This window comes from Berghia stephanieae, chromosome 4 (genome assembly GCF_034508935.2).
Source record: "Berghia stephanieae isolate SIO BIC M18660-M18661 chromosome 4, UCSD_Bste_1.3, whole genome shotgun sequence".
In the NCBI taxonomy this organism is placed as follows: Eukaryota; Metazoa; Mollusca; class Gastropoda; order Nudibranchia; family Aeolidiidae; genus Berghia; species Berghia stephanieae.
Genome location: NC_088363.1, coordinates 77751596 through 77757595, shown reverse-complemented (window position 1 = coordinate 77757595; position 6000 = coordinate 77751596).

Below are 6000 nucleotides of genomic sequence, written 5' to 3'. Positions count from 1 at the left end.
GTATCTATTAGGTATAATATTGAATCGCCAGACTAACTATATCGGCATGATATAATTTTTCCTTTTACGAGCAATGAAGCGTAACAAGGCCAGCCTATGGAGTCGCGTGACCACTGTTCATACAGATTTATATTCTGCATTAGTCATGTGGACGAAATTGACCTACCCTAATATAGATAGTATGCAGATGACGTCACACAGGCCTTTGTTATTGTTTTTGCCATCCGCGTTTGTGAGTTGTTATCACTAAACTGTATTAACCAGACTATAAAAGTTCATGGTTACACAGAGTTTGTGTGTTGGTCCGTTATACTTCCGAATGGCAATGTTGTGAACTCCTTGGCCTAGCGCATTCTATCTATACGTGTGTTATCTTCTCTGTTGTGCCCGACATGAACAATCACATCTCGACGCATTAAGTTCCTATTTTTTAATTAGTTGAAATACGGAAACTGGATTAGAATATTGTTGTGCTGCCATGGCTTCGATTGTTGGTGTGTGTGAATTTTATTCGCTACCTGACGGCCAATCTTTGTCCCGTTTATTGTTTGTTTTGTTTGTTTTAAATTTAGCGATCCAGTGGCGAATCCAAGACTCCCCTTTGCCATGACAATGGTAACTTAGTTTACTTGAAATGCTATCTTATGAAACGCAAGGCTATTTTTTAAAAGTAGACATTGGTTAATGCTATTCACATTAGTTTCACACAGACTCAAGCTTGAACTCCCCCAAGACGGCATTCCTCTCTTCTTCGTCTCCCCCGTCATCATCATTATCATCACATCATCATCACCACCACCACCATCTTCTTCTTCATCAAAGGGCTTCTCCTCCTTGTCCTTGTTTTAGCTCTTCTTCTTCTGTGTCGTCGTCGTGGGGATAGTGGTAATCCCTAACTCTTGAAAATCAATCTTCATTCATCGCTCATAGAAAAGAAAGAAAATAATGACTACGATTTGGCATTTCATGTTGCGATTTGTCATAGAAAGGAAAATGGTGCTAGTGACATATTTCCCACAGCTTCTCTGTGTGGTGGTCAAATAAACACATGTTTGATACCACAATGCGAATAAATAATACAATTCAGAGAGAGAGAGAGAGAGAGAGAGAGAGAGAGAGAGAGAGAGAGAGAGAGAGAGAGAGAGAGAGGTTGGGCCCAAGAACCGATCCATCGCTTCTATAAGTATAAGAGACCCATAACCAAATTTCCCAACTTACCAACTACACCTCCTGAGTTCGCCCACTCTAAAACCATTCAAACAATCTGCACCCCCCCCCCCCCCCTCACACACACACACACACACACACACACACACACACACACACACACACATTCCCCTTGTGATGAGTTTATTTAGTAAGTGCTCGTGGAGTACCTAATCAAACACTTTTGTTATATCTTACAGAACTGCATATATTTAATGTGTCATCTTGTCCGGTGAAGAAAGTGCACTCTTGAATGATCTGCAAACTCAAACTAATATTATGTTGGAGTGAAGCATATGCCACATAAAGCAAATTCTGTGTTAAAATGATTAGGGATACATTTGGTTGCTTCTTCTCAGTAAAGAGTATAAATTAAAACCAAGTTTCATGTTTTTAATTTTAGATTCAGTCTTCAGAATCTAGTCCATTATGACATAATACATACCTTTACACGCGCTGTGCCGTAAATATTGACCAATTATTGCATGATATTAATTTTAGTTGAAGTTATAGCATCATGTTTTTTAAAAAAGTATTTTTCTTTGTTTTTACATTGTATTGTTTTTAGGGTTTTTACTGCGCTAGCGACAGTTTGTTTTTAAGGGTTTTCCGGCACTTGCGACGCATTTAGGTAATTTCAATTTGATTAAAATAAATATCATCTCTCAAAATTCTAACTATACATTTGACTGTTTGACTGTTGTCAACCAGGGCAAGGACAAAACGGAGTAATCTTATTCCAAGACAAAGACAGACAGCATGTTGGAAAACAGATATAGGGGGATAGAAGACACAGCAAGTGCCTCCCTGCCCACTATGGGAGGTCAAAAACTCCACCCAGTCAGCACTAGTAAAAAGATATCATTAGGGGAAACGTTGTAGACATGAAATTAAAAAATGCACCAAGGGCAAAGACATTCAGACAAAGGGAACAAAGAATTCCACGACAATTCCATCGATGTGCCTATTTTTAAAATTACGTACGTCCGATCCAGGCACAAGCATAAGATTTAACTATGAAGGATGCACTCAAAGCACAATAGCACATGAGATAGAGAGGGAGAGAGAGAGAGAGAGAGAGAGAGAGAGAGAGAGAGAGAGAGAGAGAGAGAGAGAGAGAGAGAGAGAGATTTACAAAGAAAAATAAATCACTCTATAGATTTTACTGCATCTCTCTGCTAAGGATCCCCGCCAGGACCAGGAAAAAACCCCGAACAATCTTAATCCAGAACAGAGACAGAGAGCAATGCGGAAAGGGAAAACATATATATATATATATATATATATATATATATATATATATATATATATATATATATATAAGGGATAGAAGACACAAGCGACCTCCTGCCCATCATGGGAGGTCAGAAAACCTCATCCAGAAGTAGCATCATTCCATTTGTTGTTATTTTCAAGGTGTGCAATAAATGAAATTCAAATAATAATGTGCTTTTAGTCGTTCGTGATTCGCTTTTCTTTTTTGTTCTGTATCTCTCCCTATATTTAGTTCTAGAGAATTAACGGTGCTTGAAATGTATAATCTGCGACACATAGACCTAGCAAGAAGCAACTCACTAGCTCACGTAAGAGAAACTCAAAAGTTTATAGTTACAGTCCAAGGTTAAAATTCAACTGTAACATTATGTTTGTTGAGTTGTAATTTATAACAAAACAATCCATAACAGGAGGCCAGTAAACCAATCAGTCACTCAAATGTTATATCTGCAAAGATGAGATTAAGAGCTCTGAACAGCACGAACAGCTTGTGCGAGCCACTATGCCCGCAAAGCGTTAAAAAAAAAAATGAAATACATCTCAACTAAAAGAATCGTGCAAAAATATCATTGGTATTGTTTTATTGGTTTAAATCAGTGTCTTTCCATTATCATCGTATAAATGTCTATATATATATAATATAATAATAATAATAATAATAATAATAATAATAATAATAATAATAATAATAATAATAATAATAATAATAATAATAATAATAATAATAATAATATACAAGCTTGTAGTATTTAATCATTCTTTCAAAATCATAATAACATACATACAGGAATGCAGAAGAGAAGCATGAAATCAAAATGATTACACACAAAAAGTTGATAATGAAGAAAGGAACATAAATGCTTACATTTATAAATAAGGTATGACAAAAGTCACGATGATTATAACAATATTATATTTCTATACATGATTTAATACAACTGAGAATGATTAGTTACATTGTCTGCAAATATTTTTTGACAGTGTGGACATGTAGTGTAAACTTGCGATTGCTCGTTTTTTTTGTTTTTTTTTTTGGGGGGGGGGGGGGGGGGGGTATTATTTTTCTCGATTCTTGGTACATAAAGTCTGGATGGCCATTTGGAAATCATCATTGAATACTTTTTAAAGAACACGCACAAAAAAAATATCTTAAAATTATCTTCGAAAGAAAGGCAAAATAGGACCTTGACCAAAAAATACAAAAACAAAAACAGACCCCCCCCCTAAAAAAAACAACAAAAAAAACAAAAAAAAACAGAAACAAACAAACAACAAAATTAAACAATCAAATTTAGAAACAAAAAATAAAAAAGCAAACCTGAATTCCAGAAAAGGCCTAGAAATCATAGCTAGGGCCCATAATGTGGCACAGCTGTGTAGTATTCTTAATTGTTAATTAATTCTTGATCTAATGTCGGATTAATCCACTAATCCCCCCCCCCATACCAACAACTGGCTGCATTGGACAGGAACACTAGACCATTTTCAGTAACATCCTGAATGAAATATTTTCTTCAACAACAAACAATACTTTCAAGAATGATTTGTGATATTAATTTATAACAAGTATAGTTCATTTTTTAAAAATTAAACATTCATACTATAGATTTATCCCCATTTAGTTTCAATCAATATACATTTCTGGTCCTGGTGTCGTTGACTGAGGAGTGTTTGTTTGTTTGTTTGTTGCTTTAGGTCTCTTCCAACACAATTGAGGTTATATGAGAGACCGCTGAAACAAAAAAAAAACAAGCAATCTAACAAAAATAGTACAAATGTAAATCAAAATCATAACCTTAAGATATCATTAGCTAAATTAAATAACCAAGAACAAACAGGCAGAAGATTTACAGAAAAAAAAATATCCCCTGTCAAAAATACAATCACAAACCAAAGAAGCAGGATAGGCTAGTAAAGAGAAGAAGAAACGACATCACTATCGGATCGTACACCCATGCGAACATCATAGGTATATGATTCAAGGGTGATGCTCCCATCCAACCACCCGCGACTGAGGAGTGTGATTTCTCAAATTGTAATAAAGCGATATTGAGCATGGTCAGTGACAAGATATGAGTGACAACAGCAGGTGCAAAATGGCCTTGGCGTCATGTCCTTTGTAAGGCACTTGACATTTATTACTATTCAACTCGACTCAGAAAAACACCTTACCATAGGTTTTGACGGATATTATAATATTGCTCTTTAAAAAAGTAAACGGAAACTTTTTTATTTTTTCATATGGACTCCTGGGGATGCAGAAAGGGGGGGGGGGGGGGGGGGGGGGTACATTGTGAAATTCAATAAGCATGAAAAACTATGTGAAAGTGTATTTTTATTTTAAAAAACAATACAAAACCGCAACAAACGCCAAAATCATGAATGGACTTTGTTTATGAGAGTTCAACAATAATTGGATAATTTAAGAGGTGAAAGCAAAGGAAGAAAATGGGATAGTCAAAAAGTTATAGATTTACAATTGAAAGCACACAAGAAAAAGTAAGAAAAAGTTGACGGTTCAAATAGGGAACAGATGTAGATTCCAAGAGCAAACTATATTTAGTTTGAGATCACCTATGAGTCTCATCTGACATAAGCGCAAGATCCCACTAAGAGGAATACACTCAAATATTTACTAACCACCAAAAAAATGTAACAACACATAACAAGAGAGATGATTAACAAGGAAAAAAACTTAATCTCCCGAAACTATAACTATGCATTTGACAGTTTTCTTCCCAGTCAATGAAATTGACTAGGGCTGGGACAAAACTAAACAATCCCAATGTAAGACAACGACAGAAAGCAACTCGGAAAACAAATTTAGGAGATAGAAGACATTGCGTGATCTCCTGAGAGGTCAACGACCCCACCCAGGAAAAGTAAGATGAGAGGATTTGATCCAAGGGTGAACAGAGTTCGACGGTACTCGTAACAAAAATTTTCTTCAGTTTTGGATAAAAAATTACAGAATCAAATAGACCCTTCGTTAAAAAAAGGAAATGATAGTAACTATGCTTATGAATAATAACACAAATGTACATACTATTAAAATAATAATCAATATAGAATGTATAAATGAGAGCTGAATTATATGGGAAAATCAGCAGTCATATAAAAATTCAAGATAACAATGACAATTCCACAATAACATTGATGGTCTCAAACATTTTTCAACTCGAGAGAGCCCAAACTGTGTCGGAGATTAAAAAAAAACTAAACAAAACAAACAAACCAAAAAAACCCAAAACAAAACAAAACAAACAAAAACATCAAACCATACACAGGTCCACTGGACATGAATGTTTTGTCACATGTCAAAATAAGGAATTTTCATTGGATTATTGTACCCAATATTTAAAAATGCGACGAAGGGTGATCTCAACCTACAATTAGTAAACCGTATATTCTTAGGTTGGACTGTTTGTGACAGAGGCCATCTATATGTTGACATCTTTCCTCAAGGATTTTCTACCACATTTTGTGTTTCAAAGTCCAAGAAAACTGTTATTCTGATTC